Below are 22,938 nucleotides of genomic sequence, written 5' to 3'. Positions count from 1 at the left end.
AACTCCTAAGATGGGAGAATAACGAGTTTAAGTGTAGGCCTACCTTCCAGAGAAGTCAGAAAAAACAGGAAAAGCAATGAAAACACCAACAAGTCACAGATTTCATCACCAAACCCAAAGTTGATTTCTCAAGCAAACAAAAATCTTCCAACTTCCATCCCCCCCTTTAAATATTGAGATTCATGATCAAAATTACACAAGTTGACAACATTCTGATGAGTAGTAACAGTTAGTGGCAGCAAGAGAGGACACAGACATGGTGAAATATTTTCTTAGGATTTCAGAGACGGTAAGTGAAAACAGGAAACCAAGACACTTTAAAATTCAGAACATCCTGTGCATATTTGAACACGGAACAATTTTACCACCAGCAGCATCACTCAATTTTAGGACTGTTCAAAGATGTGAGAAAGTGAAAAAAAAGCAAGAAAATCCAAGACTACGAACCAAAATTCCAACTTGAACATACTTGAAACAAGTCAGTAAATACCAAGATGGATCTGTGGCTAGGTCAGTGCCTGTGACATTACTCCATGTGTGATGCAGATGAGCAGGTATAGCCTAGGGCATGGCCTACTGAGGTGCTGCATCACATCTTCCAGAAAAAAATCACTGTTTATGCAATTTTCAGTTTCTGGATCATTCCTATGGACTGCCTGGCATTAGAGCAACCCAGTATAGTGCTGGTGTATGCTGCATTTTGCACACTGGCACACTCCTGAGACAGGCTCCTAGTTAAACTCAGACCAGCTGCAGGCGCAGCTAGGGTCTCACTATGAGATGTTAAAACACAGGGCTTGCTGTGCTGTGTTTATGGGGTGAGTGGTGGTAGACAGACAGGCAGACAGTACATAGATGAACAAGGGGGGAGACCAGGGGGAACACCTCTCTTGGTTTTACTGCAGTCAGAACTGGTATAGCAACATGCAAGATAAGAGGCACCAGCTGCATGGGAGGTTGTTAGGAAAATTGGGGATGTGCCCAGATACTTGTAAATATAGCAGGTAATGGGGTGCACGTGTGTTTGTATGAACACATCCAGGAAGTGGGCAAGACAGAAGGGAATGAGACTGAACCGCTTAAAAGCTGTGACTGGATTTCTGACACCTGAGTTTTAAGTTGCTATTCCTCCAGGATGGGGACTGCTAACTTTGCCTCCTCTGCTGAGTTTGAACAACTGCAAAATCAAGCATTAGCAGTTACATTTCCTCCACTCAGCCAACAACATGACAGGACTTTGGTATGAAGTGGCAAAGATAGAGGGGGAGCTAGCTGATACGATGAACATATAAGCTGTTTTGGGATGATAGCTTCTAGCTCTCAGACAGGGCTCTGAAGTTAAAATAGAAAACACCAGGTTTAGTGTCAGGCTGATGAGGCAGAGCAATGAGATGGAGGACTTGTACTGATATAGGCAGCCCCAGATAATGGCACCCAGTGTAGTCTAACAGTAACAACCAACTTCTTCAAAGTGAAGGACTCTTAGAACGTGAGAGTGGACCACAAGCTGCGCCCAATAACCAGTCCATTGAAGAAACAGGAAAAACAGTTCACCGGACAATGAGACATCAGAGAAGAGGATGAAGCATTTCAATTTTGTGTCATTAGGTTTCATTTTTTTCTACTCACCGTGGTCCCTAACTGGATATGGGGACCATATGTTTGTACAGTTCGGGGATCTCAAGAAAAAGGGTACAACTGGAAGACCTACAGCCACAGCCTGGATACAATTATTACCATACTACTTTATACTATATTATACTTAATTATAGTTCTAAATAGAAGGCTGCAACTTGCCATTTAATCCTACACCTTGCACGTTTCTGCTAGCATCAGCCACTTACTAAAACAGTAATATTCTGATATGCAAGGAGAATGAGGGCTACTTACAAGCATCTGAAGCCAAGGTTTGCTTTGTTTTAGATATGACCACTTTGTATCAATAGCACTGCCTTAAGCTTCTTATACAGTATGGAGCTTCATCATGGCCTACACACAAGCTGCCCTGCTGCTGTTCTGTGATTCAGATCCGTATGTTCTGGAAAACACTGTTTAAAAATAAATGTAATGTAATGAGATCTTTAGCTTTATTCTTTTTAAAACTTTGGGGGACAAGTGATTCTGTAATTGCTTAGTTAACAAGATTCAACAAATGTTGCAGATATCATATGAATAGTTCATAGTTGGTGGCTATTAACATGCAGTATTCTTATTAAAATCATCTCTTTCTCCTAACAACAGGAACAATTTTTGCCCTACAGTAAATTTAGAAGAAATGGAAAATTGCTTCACAGTTGTCCCTTAACTAAAATTAAGGAATGAAAAACAACCTTTCTGCACAAACACAAAATAAAATATTTAGACAAAAAGTAAAGAGCTAATCTTACAATGTCTTCAAACCAACTGGATTTTCAAGTTTCTTAAGTCTTGCAGAATTTGTCTGAATTCCGTCTAAAGCTAAACTTGTGACTGTGACTGATACCAAAGTACTGAATTCCAGCAATCCACAATTTTAACTGAAATAGATAGATACAAGTTCACATTTTAACTCTGAAGACTGCCCTGTGTTTGGAAAAGAATGTATTGCCACCAGAATTACAATAACATGTGACTCATCAAGCTCCTTTCATTTCATGAAACTAGCATCCCTGATTTGCAGAACAGCCACAGGAATATGGCTCACCTCTTATGAAAGGCAGCTTCAAATATTAGCACAAATGAGATAAGCAAACCTTATGGGATGAAATGCATCAGCTGTGCCATCTCCTACTTTGTTTTCAAAGCTTTTGCAAAATTTCCGATGTCCTGTCACTGTATATGAAAAAAGCTCAGTGTCCACTAAAAGCGCCCTGGTTCCTGCACACCAGCATGAGCTCAGCCAGGGCTGCGCTAGAGCTCAGCTGTTCACGAGTAACTGCTTACTACTTCTATGGCCTCAGACTGAAAATTCATGGCATTCCAATGGCTGTAAAACCACTTATACCAGCTACAAAACCATTTATACCATAAAGATGGCAGGTACCTTTATTTCTGTTTTCCCACCATGTTTTAGTGTGGTTACTGTGACAGTCTCTACAGCATACTCCAAGTATGTTAGTGATAAAGGAAAAAAAAATCAGAACCAAACAAAACCCACTGTGCAACAATCAGAAGTGCAGAAGTATAACACAAAAGCAATTACCCCATATCTCACATTTTACACTTTAATTTATGGAGGTCTGCATAAGGCAGACCTCAGTGAAGGACTGTGAAACATGTACAGGCAAAATAAAAAGCCTATCAAAATATTTTAAAAATGCTTAATAACTTTCATGCCTTGACAGTTATGAGAATAAAGGCTGAAACTTCCCCAATTGGCTGTGCATTCTGCCCAAAACCTATGACAAAAAATAACCTGAAAGTTTTCACAAAGATCCTTTCTACTAGAGAGCATCTGGAAGCTGAGCAAGCTGGGCTTTTGCAATCTGGAATAAAAAACCTTCACAGGGACCTAATAGCAACCCGCCAGTGCCTACGGGAAAGTTATGATAATGACTGAGCTGAGTTCTCCATTGGAGCTTCATACAGCTACCGAACAAGCACCTCCATTAAACACAGTTAATCCAGGCCCCCTTTGTAATGAGCGGTGAGAACAGCAGTTCAGGAATGTAATTACAGGGACTTTAGCTGTCTAGACAGACCATCCAGAAGATGCAGGGAGGGATAAAGCACCATGAAAAAAGGCTGATGTTCCTTCACACCAAAGACATCTGCACAATTCTATTGCATAAGAGAATGAAAATCTGGGCAAATATAACTGTAGAGTAGAAGGTGAAGGAAAAGAGGTGGTGGCAGAGGTATTATATGATTTGGCCAGACCAGAAAGTGTGTAAGGAATATGGAGATTCTACTGTCCAGAGTGGAGGCAGGTACCATCAGTGGTCACATACTCAAATAACACATCATGATGATGTCAGGCCTTTCAATTGACATATTTTTCACAACATTTTCCTAAACCAACAATAATACTGTTCAGTTTGGTTTAATATGAATTAAGGACTTCAACCTGCTACACTTGGCATCAGAGGCTAGAAGTTCACAATCAAGTTTAATGACACCAAAAAAGTGATGACTTTTCAGGTGTAAGCCATATAATTCATAATTTGTCAAAAATATTCAGTACAATTATTTGTGCAATTTTAATTAAATTGCATGTAGCTGGACATTTGGCCTTTAAATGCACTGATGATCTTATGCTTGCTTTTCATAATTTCTTCTTAAACATACTGCCAGCATTTAATAAAGCTCTGAGTGACACCTTTCTCATTTTCAGTCATCACACTTTCATTAGTCACATTGCCAACTATGACCCTTATACAGCCTCTGTTCTTCTCTGTTTCACCTCACAAACCCACTCTCATAATCTAAATAAACAATATGAGCATAACACTTCGCTGTGATTATTCTCCAATGCAAAACATAATTTCAGAGGGTGTTCTGAAGCATAATTACCAGACTCTTTGCTTTAACTATATCACTTTTTTCCACCAAATTGTTTGTTGTTTCTAGACGTTTGCCAGTGATCAAGTTATTCCTGAAACTATGGTTTAGAACAGTCCCTATTCCTGAGCAAAAGCAGATGTACTATCTCACAAAAGAGGACATGGGCATCCTGAAGCAGGTATAGGCCATGTCATGTGGCTAAGTTTAAAATGTAGATGGGTCTACAACAGCAGCTTATGTGCTTGTTTAAAAGCTGTATCCCTTTCCTTCACTATTCTCTTCACTGATATGTATCTCTCCATGTCTTTAGCACTGAAAACAGCTGGTAAAGGATGGAAATATATAGGAAGACATAGAGAGCTATGAATTTCTGAAAGTAGATTAGAAACATAACTCTCATTTGTTCTGAGAAGGGATAAATGACTGAGTAACTATTCTAATCACATTCCAAATGCCTAACCAAAGACTGAACAAAAATTATGTTTTGAAGAAAAGGCTGATTCAATCACTTAAGATTGATCTTCTTTTAAAGTACAAACCTAAAGCATTCACTGGGGACCAAATTCTCTCCCAGCATTTCAGTATCATTTCCACTCAATTAAGTCCTGACTAATTTCCAAGTACTTTTTCCTGAGTCATCCAAGAAGTCCTTCAGATAAAAAAGATTTGACTTTCCTGATGTTTCTAAAAACACTGTCATAGCTCATTTTGCTCATAAAAATGCATGCACAGGACAAAAAGCAAAGTTTACCTCTTTTATTCTATTCCACAAAATGAGCATCAAGTAAAGACAGGTATACTGTAGGAAACAATTATGCACTTAAGGCTGGACTCCAGGTATTAAGGTCTGTGTAATCTAACATCTCAGCAGTTTCCAGCAGTGAAAACTCAAAGTAAGCAGGATACAAAAATTCAAATTTACTGAGAGGTAACGTGTGAGAGGAATCTATTACTATGGCTTGCATGAGATTCTTAAAGCATAATTTCAAATTACTCTGAGATTCACTTGGGTTTATTGTTGTCTTTAACAGTGCCATGCAAGAAGAAATCAAACCACACAACAGAGCTATGCTGCATTAATGTTAAGGCTTGTGCTGAAATTCCATCCTTAACTTGTTGTATTGTGTGTGGGTACAGCTGGGGCTTCAAACGCTGGGTATTCCCACATGCTCCCCCACACAACCCGGTGAATTAAGAATGAAGTTTCAGCATTAATTTGGAATTTAGTTGCCTTTGTGGTTTTATGTCAAGCCTCCAGTGCCAAATTGATAATACCCATGGTAAAGTTATCATAGTTGATGGCAAATTAGAATTGAATGACATGAAAACAGCTCTAGAAGGATGTTTTCCTCTGCAGTTGTCATGGCAAGGGATCAGGGGATAAGCAACCACTGGCGTCTCTAAGCATTACTGAAGACTATTGTTTCCTTCTTGGCTTCCTGCACTGAGAGATGCATAAGGGCAACAACATTATGTCTTACAATTAATTTTCAGCTTGATGTAATGAATCTGTTTATCAGTCTCATAATTTAGGATGCTAATAACGAATTCATGGTGTTCAGTATTTGGCTTTGATCTTTTGGGCATGAAAAATAGCAAGCTAAAGCCAAGTAAAATCTTTATATTCAGTGTAACTCTTTTTTTTTTTAATTAATAAAAACTAAGGGTTGCATAAACAAAGTCTTGATAACACTTACCTGAGATTTCTCTAACACTGCTGATCCCTGTGATCTGATCTTGGTGACACTGCTAAGCAAATTTTGCATCCAGTCAAAATGTAAGTACTTGTATACAAACTCAAATATTTGCAGTTAATTATGAATCAGAAATGACTTAAAATACACATACACACTTTACCATTCTGTTAAAATTTTGTCTTCCACTTTTGTTCATTTTACTTTTTATGCCTTTGCACAGAATCTGGTGTTTTGATCTTAATTTTTTTTCTGCTTATAGTCTACATTTTCCAGTTATTTTTTCCCCCGATATAATTTTTCTTTCTCCACTCTATGTGAAACTATATAAAAAAGCTGTAACAGCCCTAAAATCACCAACTACGAAATGGACAAAAGATTAAAATACCTTCTCAGGAGCTACTTCTGAGATGCAAAACTGACTGCTAAAAGAAGGACAAGAGAAGAATGAAAAAGCAATAGCCTTATATTTGGCTACTGTTAATGCTGCTGAATATAGGTACTCCAAAATTAGATGAAGCCCTTTTTATGCACTAACAGGTGCCCCTCCCCTTCTTTCTTTCAAATGGCTGGTCAGACAACTCTGCTGTGCTAGTACTAGTTTGTGATGGTTACGTCTGAAGCAGCAGCTGAACAGTTTATTTGCATCTAAACCCCTGACATTTTTGATTTTAATTTTTTTCTCCCACCCCTTGCATTTCACTGAGTTTGGACTAAACTGGTTTACACAGAGCACATCTTCCACTGTCACTAGAACCCATGCTGAAAGGAAAATTAACCCAGATGTAAGAATAATATAGAAAAGTCTTGGTTTAGAAGGTGTTTTTTTTTTTAATTACACTATTCAATTCTACAAATTTCAGCCTTAGCAGAGCTTGCTTTTAAACATAAACTTAAAAAGAAGTCAGAAACTAACACATTTGCCCTAACAATGTAACAAAGGCAAATAAGGTGTCCAAGCTCTAACAAGCTAGAGAACCAGTTTAGTTAACAAACCATACATTTACACCTTAACTTGCAAGTTATCACACCGCCCTACTTACACATTCTCCTGCTGAGGCTGACACGCCACTTGAACACACTGGTGCAGAGGTACTAAATACATACGTAGCAGTGGGGGGACCACACAGACAACTCAAACACAACATTCCCAGGAAATGGGTTCATACAGCTCTCTAGGAAAGCTCATCACACTGTTATTGTATTTGACAGGCAACAGACTTAATTGAAAAATGTGTTGGACCTGCTTCTCACTGATCTTTTTCAGTCCATCACTAAGATGCGAAGACATGAACACATTTATCTTTAGAGTTAAAACCTAGATATTTTTGAAAGATGCTATGTGCAAGTATGTAAACAATACATGGTGCTTAATTAATTGCCTTTAAAATCATAGAATGGTTTATCTTAGAACAGTTTACCCTTTGTCCTATCACTACACTCCCTGACAGAGTTCTTCCCCATCTTTTCTGTAGGCTCCCTTTTTAGGTACTGAAAGGCTGCTCTAAGGTTTCCCCTGAGCCTTCTCTTCCCCAGACTGAATAAGCTCAACTCTCTCAGCCTGTCTTCATAGAAGTGGTGCTCCAGCCCTTTGATCATCTTTGTGGTCCTCCTCTGGACTTGCTCAAGCAGATCCATGTCCCTCTTGTGTTGGGGGCCCTGGAGCTGAACACAGTACTGCAGGGGGGATCCCACAAGAATTGGACAGATGGGGAGAATCACCTGCCTTGACCTGCTGGCCACACTCCTGAAATGCTGTATTATCTTTATTTTTCCTCCTGTTTTTCAATTCAAATGATGTACGGAGTGTCTGTCAGCACATCTTCTCAGGAGGAACTTGGAGAGGCTCTAGCCATCTGAACTTTTTGCTTACCCTGGACTTGCAGATCTTTTAGGCTTTTCAAGTTAATAGGAGTTTACCTCTCATGTGGGCTTGTGTTGTAGAAGGAAATTATATGCTCTTTTCAAATCGCTTCTTACTTTGTTTGGGTAACTTAGATAGTAGCTCTACTTGATCTGTTCTGAACTATCAAGAGACAATCCAATTTATTACATGGCAGTTCAGTTTAATTGCATGCCTTTCAAAACAGGACTATGTATGTCAGAGTCTGAGAAGTGCAACTCCAAACCAGAATTTCTGCAGCCCAACTCATGCCGGCTGCACTGTGCTATATATTTACCTGATGATTTACAGCTCTGAAAGCTTTTACTGTCATAGTACTTGATCCTGTAACAACTGTAAAGGCAGGAGAAAAAGCATTTAATGGTTGCACACTTTGAGATATATCCATGTCCATATATAAATGCGACCAGAAAGAAGATGGCTACTATAATCTGTATAAGGCCTAAACAAGAGGCAGTAAATGCAGTGGAATGGGAATTAAGATAGTAGGGAGTTCAGTGATTACAAACTTAAACAAAACACTAACTAATCAAGAAAAAAATCCAAACAAAAAAAAAATATCTCCTCAAAATGTACCAGAATTGGTCTTACAAGCTTTTTAAAACCACTTCAAAGTGCCTCTGCCAATGGTTACACACACTTCCAATAGGCCTGTATAACCTATGTTTGCAACAATGTGCCAAAAGCATTACTGAAAAAGCATTACATGGTATTTTACACACGGTATTTTACAATGTATACACTTCAAGGGAAACACTGAAAGAAACTGCTTCTCTGTCACCAGAGAAGACTGCCACTCGCATGTTTTTGAAACACATTTCAGAGTACCAATCTTGTTTAAGCACTATTGTTAACATGTTTGCGCATCCAAAATGTTTTAAACAGTGTCTGGAATGCAAGGTGCCTTCCACAGAAGTGAAGATAAAACAGCCTCAGATTTCCGTACCACTCACAGAAACAGTGTGCCAAAAGATACATTAAAACGTGAATCCTGTTAATTTTTAACCTAGGTACTTTGGACTCGCCCTACCAGGGAATTTTCATCGCAACACCGGGAATCCGTTACAAAGAAATAAACCCTGCACTGCAGCTGTTGAGCTGGCTAACACGGCACTGATCAAAACCAACCACACAGCGGCAAAACCTATGAATCTATAACTACTTGTGTGCACCCCTAAAACAGAAATACCCTGTGATTTCATCTTCCTGGACTAAGAACTGTGTTACTGTACAGAAAAGTAAATACAACTCAAACCAAGCCAAACAGGATGCCTATGTAAGGCTTAGAAATGCTTATACTACATTATCAGAGAAAAGAAAAAAAAAAGATTACAATTTTAAATATGCAAGCATCATATATGCTAGCTGTCACCTGTCTCTCTAAATGTCTCTCTTTTACTTAGTCAGTCTGCAAATACTTTAAAAGAAACTTGTAGCTGTTACGAATTTATCCACATTTCAATAATCTCCTTTTCGAAGTCTTCAATATAAAGAAGCAGTTAAAAAATGCAGTGAATCTTTGAAGAATGTTCTGTTGGCTGGTACTCAGCTGAGACAGGAGCCCTGAATTTATTATTCCTTGGTCACTTGCTCTACAAAGTGGTGCTTTAAAGAACTTCTTTTAATCCACTCATGTATTTAACAGTATCAATGGTCACTGTACATCATACCAGTGTACATACCAGTTGTACACTGGTAGCAGTGCTTTACACAGCAAAGTTACATAAAAACATTTACTGATAAAGGAATTAGGAATTTTAGAGTCTGCAGTAACACATCAAAGTAGAAGAGGGCATGCAACTACACAAGTACTTGCTATAACACTCAGAAAGTAAAAAAAAAAACCAACAAAACCCAACAACAAAAACCCCAAAACCCCTGTTTAAAATAAAGGAGAGCCCAAATAGTAGGCAACAGTCAAAAAATATTATTCCCTTAAGAATGAATATATAAGAATCCTAGATGTGACAGACTGCTGGAAAGACAGGAAAAATGTGTTCAGAAAGAATCAGAATTCCCTTCTGTGATAATGTGAACAATGCAGAGCTAATCACATTACTGCTCCCCCGGAAGATTTAAATTTTCAGGGGTTGGTGATTGGAGGAGAAAGTTTTCTTTTCTCCAGCCTTTATAACAAAAATTTCCAAGTTAGACATGCCAAGTTAGACATAAGCATGAAATACTTACCTGAATATGCCACAATATGTTCTGTACTGTACAAAAAGTCTATCAGATTTTAAACCTCATTATTACCTATGTTACAACAAGACATTTTCTCAGTTCTCAGAGAGCTTGGTACTTAAAAAGGTGCCATAAGTGATGGGGAGTGAACTGATTAGGTTGCCATAGAAAAGCCTACCACCACCAACCCTCCCAAAGATTCAACAGCATCTGGGAAGTGTGAAATTCTTCACTTTTAAATACAGTGAACTAACACTATGAGATAAAACTTCCACAGTGATAAATTAATCAGAGAATAACATGTAAAAGAAAGAAAACAGAATCTCTTTAAAGCCTTCATTTCTTTTTCTGTTTTTAAAATTTATTTATTAAAGGTTTAGCCACAAAGATGAAAAATGGCTAAAAAGTTTGGCTCTTTACAACAGCGGCCAGAGTTATGCTCAGAGGATTTAGCAGGTCCCAGGAGATACTGAAACAAACATCCATATGTCCTGTAAGATTAATACAACAATAACAACAAAGTATTTGCTACCACAAGAAATGTTTATACTGTAATTAAGTTGTAAAATTATATTTATTTCTCCATAAAGCTGCTGACTTTGTCTAAACACATGATTTGTTTTCTGTAGGAGTCACTGATCTTGTGACAATGTTATGTGTTTAAACCTGAATGTCCTAAACACACTATATTTATTTTCCAATGACCAGGCATATTTTTCAGACTTGCTTATTTTTTTAAACTTTCTACCTACACAGAATTTTTCTTCTAAAGCACTTTCATTTGACACAAAGATTACACATGGAAAGACTGGATAAAGAGAGAGTTAGTTCTGCCGTGCCACTTGTTCAGAAAAACATAAATCATACTGAAAGTTTAATCTAAATTCTGGTATTCCCATTGACTAATTAAACATTGCAATCAACATTTTTTCCTAGAACATATTTATTATTAAAACCATATTTATTATTAAATATTGACATATTTGCTTTGAACTAAGCACCATTATTTAATCAGATTTCCGTAATACTTTAAGTTCGCAATATTGGCAAGATTGATCTTAAAAGTTCCAGCACATCGCTGTGTAGATTATAACTTCTAAGATCAGTTTCTGACAGCCTCTAACAGAAAAAAAAAATACAGAAAACTAAACAGATGAGACAAAGTAAAGGACACCAGCAGAAAGTAACAGAAGCCAGAATTCATTAAATTAATTTATACACACACTTTCTTTGCAATGGGATAATGTCTTACTACCTCTAAAGTGGATGTCAAGAAGGTAACTGTCCAGGATATTAGATTTACTCCACAGAAGTTCAAAAGATCCCTTTTACATTCAGTAGTTTCAGTAACAGTTATGCTGAAAGTTGAAATTAATTCAGTATGAAATGCTGAATAAGGTAACACTGACATTTATTTTAATTGGAGCCATTACTGAGTGTAAAACCAGTGTATTCCTGATTACAGCAGAGTTGTAACGACCCTTCATTTTTTATTGTGTTTATAAATTCCATTCTCTAATTTTGAACTTTCCTTCTATAATGAAAGTTCAAGTATGTTTTCTCAATCCTCCCTTTGAAGCCCATCACTGCTGCACCTTCAGCACAACTGCAAGGTCACAATGCAACACTAGATTTTCTTCTCTGCAGCATCTCAATCTAGCAGAAACCCGTACCTGGTAGGTCATCCATTTTTCTGTGCTACATTCCTCTGTACCACAGATAAAGTTGTTTTCAGTAATCCTGGCTGCACCTTAAACAGCTTTTGTAGAGGTTGTACCATTTAAGCAGGTCATCAAGCATCTGGTGATTTTCTGTTTCAAGACCTCAGTGGTTATCAGTGTTGCTTCATTTATCAAAGCTGCCATATTCTTGGAAGCAGACTGTGCTATTAGCACAAAAATTACATTTCTTTGGGAGGTCCAGAACTCTATCTGATGCAACTCTCTCTTCTCCTCCTCTTCAAAGTTTTTAAGATTATCTTTATCTCAGACTTCTTTTGTGAAATAATTTGACTACAGCATTTAATTCAAGACGGATGACATTGTGTAAAAATCAGACTGAGTCAAATTAATGCTGTATTTGTCCAACCTCTTTTCTCTTAATGAAATAAAAGTTCTCAGACATCCTAAGATCTCAAGCATGCCTACATTTTTCAAAGATAGTCTGCTGATTTGTAAATGTTTACAGTAGTACCTAAAATTACGCAAGTAAATTTTCCCCTATCTGCTGGAGAAGATTCATTAGCCACCACTATAATGTAACAACTTGAAAGCACAAACTGGTGAGTTGATGTTTAGCTAGCACTAACCATCATCCATAAAAACCAGATTCATTCTGGATCTGTAGCACTGAAGCCAGTAATGAGATGGGTAGATACTATTTACAGGGTTGTCCTCACTGTGCTTAGGAAACACCTTACTCATTTTGAAAGACAATGGAAGAGAAATGCACATTTCTTTGGTCTCCACTGCATCTAGGGCATGTGCTCAGCCAAGCTCAAACTCTCCTTGCCATTACCTCCACTTAGGTGATCTTTGGGGAACATCTGCAGTGAAGAATGGGGTCCCAGGGTACCCCCTATTGCAAAGACGCCTACAGGGGTGCCTAAACTCCATACCTACCTTGAATGTCATCATGTCTTAATATTTTTATTGCTCATGCAGAATAGACTTAAAAGAAGTCAGCCCACATAAGTGTCAGTTGGTAAACTCAGTAATATTTAGATTATTCTAAATAGAGAAATCTTTGGATTATATATATGACATTATATGATATTAAAGCTTATTATTATAAAATATTCATTTAAAGTAGTTATACCCTGCTTCTAACTGCAGAAAAAGTGCCAAGACATCCCTGTGTCCAAGGCTCTGTAGTGCTCCAAAGCTTTGACCTTCCATTTGGAATATTTCAATTCTGTGACCTCTTAGCAGATATAGACTCCAAAAGCATTTCTATTCAGAAAAACAAAAATATGCACACATACACTGTTAAGACTTACACATACACTGTAAGCTCACGCTCAGAGCGGAACCCACAGATATGTCTAGCCCTCTCTTGAAAGTATTTAGAAAACATTTAAATATCTTCCCAAATTTGGTCAGAGATGGTCTCAGAAGAATGGATGAATGACTGCACTGGGTCAGACCAAAGGTCCACCTCATCCAATATCCCTTCTCCTTCATTATGGTTCTGTGGCTGCAAGGTTAGAGCATCTGAATGAGTCAGACATTATACTAAAAGTGCAAGAGCAGTGTGTCTGCATCAATTCAAGAACTGGCCATAAGCAAATGCTTAGGAAGGAATAAAAATATTCTCTCAGTATTAATCTATTTTGAGCTGAGGGACATCCTGAGCTGGATGTGGTTTCTATGTATTTGAGAATTCTTGGTTATATCACTTTCTGGCACTTGCCCAGCATCTCCTTGAGTCCATGCAAACTTGTAGTGGCTTTAATGACTTTTGGCATGGAGCTTCACACATCTATTGCCTATTGTGAAGAACTGCACAATGGACAATAGACCCTGGGAATGTCAAGTTCATGTCAAATTATATGGTAGTTTTGTGACTGAGGCAAACTTAGATATAGTTGGTCATTTCTCTCTTTGGGATAAATGTTTTACAAGCTTAAGGTTTTCAGCCTTACAGTAGAGGTGAAAAAAACTCTGTAAGTTTCCATACCACTTCACAAACTGTACTAAATAATAAGATGATATCACCACAATTTTCTTCATTAATGACCTATAAAGGACATAAATGAAAGGGACATAAAACTTCTAGAAGAAAATGCTATTTCTTTATTCTACTAACCAGTCCTTTAAAAAATCTCTCTTACAGGCCACCTCTCAAATCCTTTCTTATCCATTTTAATAAACATTACTTAATAGCTCTGCACTCTGCCAAAATCCATTATCTTAAGCTGTAAATTGATAGCTGGAAAAAATGCTTTCACTTCAAGCTGAATAAAAGCATTGTGCTTTTTATATTTTGTTTTCTGCAAAACTGCAGCTGCACATTTCAAATTAAACTATACATGGGTTTACTCAAAACTGATCTACTTTCTCACGCTTCATTGATCTTGTGGATCCAGTTAGAGCAGTTTTATGATTGCCAAACAGTCTTTAAGGTAACATCTGAAGCTTTTCTGACCTGAGTCTAACAATTATGTATGCCACCCTTCTCTAATTCTTGGAAACAATCTGAAGTGACATTATCAAAAGTGGGTCAAAAGCAGTATGACTGAAGAACAGATCTTCTTTTATTTAATTATCAAAGAATTATATCTTTGACTTTGATTTGTTCCAGAATTCAAACACAAATTGGGAGGGGTGTTAATAACAATAAATTTTTGGTATCAAACTGCAGAGAGAAGGAGAAGCTGAAGACTGCTCCTTCCCACTTATGCCAGAGTGACTTAAAGACCAACTTCCTCAGTTAGGTATCTAAAGTTATGTAAATCACAGAATTGTCTGGGTTGGAAGGGACCCCTGGAGATCATTGGGTACAACTCCTTTGCCAAGGCAGGGCCACCTAGATCAGGTTACACAGGAACACATCCAGGCAGGTTTTGAATGTTTCCAGAGAAAGAGACTCCTGGGCAGCCTGTTCCAGGGCTCTGCCAGCCTTAACATAGAGAAGTTCTTCCTCACGTTGAGACAAAACTTCTTGTGTCTTTGGTTATGGCCACTGCTCCTCGTCTTGTCACTGGGCATCATTGGAAAAGAGTCTGGCACCATCCTCCTGGCACTCAGCTTTGAGATACTTGTATGTATTAATGAAATCCCCTCTCAGTCTTCTCTAAACAGGCCCAGCTCCCACAGTCTCTCCTCTAAAAGATGCTCCAGTCTCATGAGTATCAACCTAGAATCACAGTATCAAATACTGAGTGCTGGGCTCTATTGTATGCCTCCACAGAAGACTTGAGAAATGGCCCCAGCGCACTGAACACAGACTACAGCAGAACTGTTCTCATTGCCATGGCCATGTGACAACAGAGAAACAGCTGGGACCAAACCACTTCAAAATTTTCAAAGTAGGGTATCAAAACTGAAAAGGTTCCCAGGAGAAGTTAACAAGTTACACTGAATTTGACAGGCTGCTTTCTCAGACATTAATCCCCTAACCTGCTGCATCTGGTTTAGATCCAAAGATGCAGATAGCTAAATTCAAATCTGCAGAGCAATTTTCTCCACTGAACTGAAGTGCATGGGGTTATCTATTATTCACATGCTCTCTTACTGCTCCTGCAACAGCTAGCTAGGAATTAAGGAAAAAAGAAAAAAACCAACAAACAAACCAACCACCCACCCCCCCCCCCCCCAAAAAAAAAAAGAGCTAAGCATCCCACCCAGCCAAGTGCTCAATCCATAAAAAACAAGTTTTATTACTTAAAATAGTTTAATTGCTTTAGCATATTTTCTCATCTTAACTATAATTTTACCACTTACATAAACTCTGAATGCCATATTCTTTAATATGCTTGGCTTTCTCTCCCCCAATTTTTTTTCAATGGAAGAACTAAGTTTGATGACGCAGCAAACACTCTAAAACACTTTTCCAACCCTGTGGCATGCTGTGTAAGCGCACCATTATCCTGTAATGGCATTACAGAGACACTAGAAAGTCAGCCTTAACTTGTAATTGCAGGACTTTGAAATACAGAAAAGCACAGGCAGAATGAACATGTTATTCCTAATACACAGTGTGAACAATTTGGGTACTCCTCAATGTACTTAGAAGCATTCTTAGCAGACACAGAAGCATAATTCTTAGCTACAAACTGTGTGCCCCCCTCCCAGTTACAAGCTGTAGTAAATATGAAAACTATGGTCATCCTAGCTGCAAACCTCTAAGAGGAGAGGGAAGGGAAACAGCTTAGTGTGCCTGCCTTCAAATTTAAAACTCAATCACAGATTTATCATGGATTGTCATTCCCTTTAATTCTCGTCATGAAATCTACAGAATTTATGTATGCTATATATACCAAGAGACTTTCTGAAATAATTTATTCCAGATCCTTATCAGTCCTTCCATGCAGTTCTAAGTTGCCCATTTCTATTTCTCCATTTCTACAATCACTCCTAATTTTTAATCTTGTACAAAGTAAAGGATATATGTATCTGTTTTACTAGATCATCTTCCCACATCTTCACACATAAAATATTTACCTTTGTTACTGCTTTTGTGCTCTTTTCCAGACAATATCTTCCTTGTGCAGCATGGTGACCAATGCTACATACAGTATTCCAGATGGAGCCTAACACTCCTGTAACTCTATCGCCCCTGATTTTGTATTTTATCCCTCTGATACAACCTAGTAACTTACTTTCTTGCAGCTGTGCACAAGCCTCACGGTTTCAATGATTTTTCCACAATAACCTTCAAATCCTTTTCCTCATCAGTGTGCTGAATGATTGTTCCATTGCAGCATACACTGTGTTTCCTTCAATTTCTTGCTCCCAGACTAATTATTTTACATTTTTCCACAGTGAACTGTGTTTGCCAGCTGTTGGCCCAGCCACCTAAACAGTTCTAAATCCTTTTATATCTGATTGTAGCATTCCTAATTCACTGCTCTGAATTTTGCTACAAAAAAGGTGGTGTGGAGGATAAATCTCTGCACACAAATAAACGTTACTTATATTGGGGCCATATGCATGTGATCAGTATAACTTACAGTATGGTTTTGCAATCTGTCAGGCAGCTCTGCCCACCTCACTTGCATTTTTCCAATAATACGTATCTGCTGGGACTACTTTGAACACTTCACACTTCTGATCAGCTTCATACAGCTGCCATGAAAAAAGCTGCCCCCCCCCCCCCCCCCCCCCCCCCCGATCCCAAATGTAATCCTGCCACTTCAAATCACACTTACCTGAAGTTCAGTACTCAGTCGTGAACAATCAGCGATATTCTGTCTGGGATCTGTGACAGGTTCATGACTTTTTCGTGTGAACCCATCGAGGTCAGGTGGGATCTAAGTTCACCAAACATCCACAAACTCTACCTATTTAAGCATACAGCAAACAGCTGTTTCCAGATTCTAGTTGCAAGAAAACTATCAGAATTTAAAATAACAACACTATCTGTTGTAAGACAATTTTTTTGGTATTTAAAAGACTTTAATTTTCCTTCCTAATTATAGTATTGATGTAACGTTACATCTCACTACAACGACTCAGGACAATGACCATCTCAGTATGCATATATGAGGAGGGCAGATAAATCATAAAAATTGCTAGCACTTGTACAGCCTCGTTTTTCTGTACATTTGTTCCTCCTCTAAAGAAAGTTCTAAATTGTCACTTCCTCATGAATTTTAAAAGTCTGGGATCTTGATGTAGAACTCCGCACTGCATCGGTGCAACGAATACTTCTATTTCAAAACTCGTGGAGTTACACGCATAGTTTAAATGATGCTCTACCACCTTTTACTTCAATGAGCAAGTCTACTGAACTCACCTAGTAGCTGACAGCCTCCAGCACCACATATGATCACCCTTTTCTTCTAGCATGAAAGAATGAAGTTGAAGCATCTGCTGATTTTCAGGCTATCAAGTCAGAGACCGTTTTACCAGTGCCACAGCACCTGTTACTCTCCACGCTATCAGATCTGAGAAAGCTCTACCAGAACTTGCAGGTTTCCCTGATTTCTTCCATCCAATCCCCATTCCTGCCATTAATTCCTCTTTCAAAAACCAGTATTCCTGTTGTAGTTTTACACTTGAGACTATCAAAGACATGTTCTACAGAAACATAAATGACTGCAGTGCCATTCCTATGGCATTACAAGAAATGGTTTTAAAGGAACAAATACTAGTTAAATCTAAAAACTGATATAAATATGTACTGATTTGCTGACAAAAAGAGTGTGGGATATGAATTAGCTTTGAAGACTGCATGCAGTGGAGCATACTGCAGAACAATAATCCTCAACTCCCAAATTAAATGTGCTCTGCTTTCTGCTTTTTTTATTTACAGACATTTGAAATAGCAGTCTGTGTTTAAACAGACTGGAAAAAAAAATTACTTTAAGGTTTTTACTTTAATTATTACTCTTGGCTTCTGCCAGAAATCCATTAAGGCTACAGAATCTGAGCTGTCTGACTACAGGTTTGTCATTTGCGTGATATCTGATAAAGCCATTTTCTCCTGCCCTTTTCTTATTTTTTAAATTTCATTTCAAGCAGGTTTTGGTTAGGTTGGGGTAGGGGTTTAAGTACAGGCTCATTAGATACCAATAATTATAAGTTAGCTCCAAACAGAAGTTCAATCCCCCCCCTTGAAATACAGGTCACCAATGAACAGAGAAGTTGACTGGTCAACTTCTTTTCATCCCCTCTCAGTTTGCAAACTGCAACAACCACTTCCTCTGGCAGAGGTTCTGAAGTATTATGTTAGCCACTTTTAAAATTATTTCTCATGTTAAAAAAAAAAAAAAAAAAGTGCAAGGATTCCCAAAAAGGAGTGGAAAGCCATACTGAGGAAGAAGCCTCTCCAGAGATAGATGGATAGATGTGAATTCATTGTCTCAGAAAATGTATAAGGAAAGGAGCTGGAACCAGTTATTTCTGGCCATTGCATCAAACAAGGAAAAATTAGTTACTCTGAGATAAGATTAATTTTTTTTTTCCTTGAATCAACAGTAGGTGTATCTGGGATGATAGACAGGTCATTATCCAAAAAGCTATTCACAGATCACTTTTTAGATGCTTGTGACAAATTCCAAGATCCAGCCTAAAAAGTGAGAACTTGGTTACCTTAGACTCCTCCTAGATTTGGTAAAGAAAGATGAGTGTCTCTCTCCTTGTAGTATTTGGACACCTAAAATTTCATTTATCTCTGATAAATCTATGTCTGACTTAACTCTTCCCTAACCAGGTGTAGTAAGAAATTGGATAGAGTGTGAAAGTTGGCAATAATATGCAGCCTACAGCTCACATGAATAACTCCAACTGCCTGAGAAAGGCAGGAAAAATTCATGAAGGAAAAAAAAAAACCCCAAGTACTATCACTTACTTTCCATAACTCATGAAAAAGACTAAGCAACAGCCATTACCCAGGTCACAGCAATCACAGCAGTTGTAGCTCTGCAGGCAGGGAAGAAAATGGAAATGCCTATTCCAAACTGCTCCCGCATTAAAACTAGTTTTGTTTTTCTTTATGGAAGGATTAATTGAGGATACATGCTAGAAGCAAGCATAGATCAATTTGGTCAAAAACTAAAGGAATCGTATCAGGAATTAATGCTGTCCTTTATTCTCTAATCCCAAAGTTATAAAACCCATCAGAATATCCTGGCTTAATTTCTACACTCATTGTCCAGAAAAAAAAAACACACAGAGTTCTGAGTTTTCTGAAATTGTGTTGTGTTGTTTTGATTGTTTTTGGTTTGTGTTTTTTACTATTATATTTAAGATCATAGACATGCTGTATTTTCTAAAAGTCTAAAATAAATACATGAAAAATTATATGCTGACCACTATGATTATTTTGCTTAAAATGAAATAGTAGGCAATTTGCTCCTTTGTAATTCAGATGTTTGATAGTAAATATACTCTATGGCTCTGACTAAAAAGCTGCCTTCATTATTTTACAGTGTTCATCTGGAACTCGGAGTAAATGCAACTCTGCCATGGCTATCAGCTGCAACTCCAAGCAATGTGCTAGACAACTATATGTTTAATTTTTGATTGCATAGCTGGAAGTGTGAACATGACCCATTGCATCACAATAAAAAACACATCTCAGCAGAATATGCAGATGATGATTGTCCTTCCAAACTTGAAGCTGTCAGTGGACTGACACAATTACAACTTGCCACAGCACACCAAATCACTGTACCCTGGTGAGCACTACCACCCCAGGAACCTGGGCAATGAAAAGAGACCCATGGGCAGGCATGCAGTACCACAGCTCACTATCCAACAGGATTTTTCCCTATGTTAGCTGTAGTAGAAACCATGAAAAACCACACATGCTAGGTTGCAGTTGCTTTCTCACACCCTGAGTTTGTAACTATGAACCAAGTAGATGTACAGATTTCAAGCTTCGCATATGACTGACTTAAGGGATTTTTCAGGTCCAGCTATTGAGCAAGTACACTCCAATAGTATTTGGAAATGCAGTGACAGCATTTTGGTGTTACATGTATGTAACTATCAAAATAGATGCACTTACAGCTCATCTGGTAAGGAATCAACTGCTTTAAATAGGATATTGTTAAAAACAACAACCTGCCTTTGAAACACTTTAGCAGGACACTGGCTTCTACAACACCTCTAAAAATATATCCAACTTCATCAAAGCATACTTACTACAGAAGTGTGCTTTCATTGGAGAATATGTGTTAGGATACACCATAATGATTATTATGAATAGCATACTTTGCTTGTTTTTTATCTCATCTTTGATAATGACAATACTTTTTCAGATTTTAAAATCTGACAAGCTGTGCATAGTACAGAAAGCATGCTTTCTTCCAGAGTCCCAGGGGACAAAGCTAAGACTGACATGCTCACTGTATTTAAATTTCTCTCTGTAGCCAATGTTCTATAATGGGTGCAAAACTGGAGAGGAGCACCTTCTTTGTTTAGCATAATAGTCACAAACAAATCTTCTGTCTTAAAAGCAAAAAACCTACAAAGAACCAAAAGAGCACAGTTAGGTCAGACTGGGGTGTGTGTAACCTCCAGTCCCTCTTCTAAAGTGAAAAGAAAAAGGAGAAAAATTTCTCAGGGGAAAGAAACAGAAAAATGAGGAACATACAGTATTGGAAAAGACCTTTACAATCATGAAGTCTAGACCTTCACTTATCTTTTTAATGAACTACTAGGTGCATGTGAAGAAAAGGTAAAAATGGACAACACAGGGTTAGTTTACATGTGTTCAAAGCACAATTATCTTGTATGATTAAGTCCAAGGCTCCTGGGGACTTTATAACAAAAAATGATCTGAGTCATTACCGAACTTGCACTCTCTCTAGTTGCTTTGATCAGTAACCACATAGTTATCACCCACACTTACATTTTCAGCATTCATCACTTCATTTAAATGACTAAAGGAGACCAGCCATTCCTGCAGATTTATACTTTCGGAACAATCTAGAAAAAATGAAAGATAAGCAGAGCATTGCTTATGTTTGTATTTGGTGACTTTTTTCACAGTCATAGGAGAGAGAAATGAATGCTATAGAGTTTCTGCATTATCTGTGGAAAAGGTGCTTTGATTCCTCAGCTGAAAAGATAGAGATGGTGTTATATCACTTCTTTCTCAACAAATTGCTACTTAAAATGTAATAAGCAGTTGAACACATTAACAGGCCATGACACTAGATTTCAAACTTAATTTCAAATAACTTTATCTGGAGGAGTAAACAATCCTTTACAAAATCCAGTGGTATTGGTAGTTGAAAATAAATCTCAGATGACCCTCACAACATATGATGGAAGAAGTGACTAGGGTAAAGAAACATGCTGAGGAGAAAAAAAAAACCAAAACAGATCAGCTACCAGAAGTGGTATCAAGGGACATCTTCAGAAAGAGGTGTACTCCAATAAACCTCTCTGCATACACATATAACTTCTGGTAATCCTAGGGATATTCAGAATTCATTGGCATCAAGGTAGAATGTTTAAACATTGAATTAACTCAACATAGTACTGAAGGGCTCAATTTGACAGATATACAGCACAAGCAGTAGCAAGACCATTTGAAGTGCGCACCCAAAACTTTTTTCACACTGGCAGCTACCACCCATCAACAAATTGCGGTAAGCACAGGTGCGTGAGTTTGTAGTTCTGAATTTGAAGGGTAAGATGCTGATGAGATGGAGTATCAACTCCATGGATGCCCACAGAGCAGTACAAAGCCCAAAACTTTTCCTAAGGCCACTAGTACCTGAGTTTCCATTGGCAAGAATTTTGGAAAGCCTTCTTGTAGTGGAATATAATTTATACGAGTGGCAGGTCATTACTTGAGTATTTTAATGCATCAAAAAGGAAAGCAAACATTTCTCATACATTGGAATAAATGAAAACTCACTCTGTGATACAAAAGGTAACAGCAGACCGTTTGTGACAGATACAACCTTGAGCATAAGTGCTGAGAATGTGAAAATCAATTTTGCTGAGTTTTGCATACAGTACACTGACAGCGGACATAAAATGTGTCAGACAGGTATTTCAGCTCTTGTATACAGGAGAGATTCTGCTACATCATCAGTCATATATTATGTTTCTCTCAGTCATATGTTTCTCTAACAATGGTTTCTTCATAAAATTGTTGTGCAGCCAAAGCAGAAAACTATACATTTTATTTTAGCAAAGAGTTAGGTCTTCAATTACAAAACTGCCAACACAGTTACAATGCGTTGAAATAAGAAAGTCTGAAACAAGAAAGCACAATCTGGAAATGAATTTGAAGCTAATCCCTTCTCTAAACATTTGTTAGCTAGAACTGAGATCCTGCCTCAAAAGGTGGTCCACTCTGGAAAGACAAGAAGATCAAAGTCCCTTTTGTCCCAATTATATCTGATAGCTATCATGATGCTATACTGTGTGTGAGCAAGACTTCAAAGCAGTCCTAAGGACTCTTACTCTTTTTTTCCCTAATAAATTTAACAAAACTCATTGTGTTAACAGTTTTGATTACCTCTGGATTTCTCAGAGAATACAAATGAAA

At 37.8% G+C, this 22,938-nt stretch overlaps 1 protein-coding gene and 2 long non-coding RNA genes across 3 annotated transcripts in view; all 3 read right to left on the bottom strand.

The window, feature by feature from the left end:
- The window catches only part of MICU2 (mitochondrial calcium uptake 2), a 142,348-nt gene that overhangs the window by 63,586 nt on the left and 55,824 nt on the right, over nt 1-22,938 (bottom strand). The window lies entirely within an intron of this gene.
- On the bottom strand, nt 10,620-13,970 carry LOC134161901 (uncharacterized). Its single transcript, XR_009964128.1, has 2 exons — nt 13,334-13,970; nt 10,620-12,317 (listed from the first exon to the last, which is right to left on the bottom strand). It is a non-coding gene; the product is annotated as an uncharacterized LOC134161901 (long non-coding RNA).
- On the bottom strand, nt 14,943-19,584 carry LOC134161900 (uncharacterized). Its single transcript, XR_009964127.1, has 3 exons — nt 17,719-19,584; nt 17,132-17,263; nt 14,943-15,117 (listed from the first exon to the last, which is right to left on the bottom strand). It is a non-coding gene; the product is annotated as an uncharacterized LOC134161900 (long non-coding RNA).

Source organism: Pezoporus occidentalis, unplaced genomic scaffold, assembly GCF_034315485.1.
Source record: "Pezoporus occidentalis ecotype Australia unplaced genomic scaffold, CSIRO_AGI_Poc_V1 ctg18, whole genome shotgun sequence".
In the NCBI taxonomy this organism is placed as follows: Eukaryota; Metazoa; Chordata; class Aves; order Psittaciformes; family Psittacidae; genus Pezoporus; species Pezoporus occidentalis.
The sequence above is the reverse complement of the archived record's forward strand: the minus strand, read 5'-3'. Positions and strand labels throughout refer to the sequence as shown.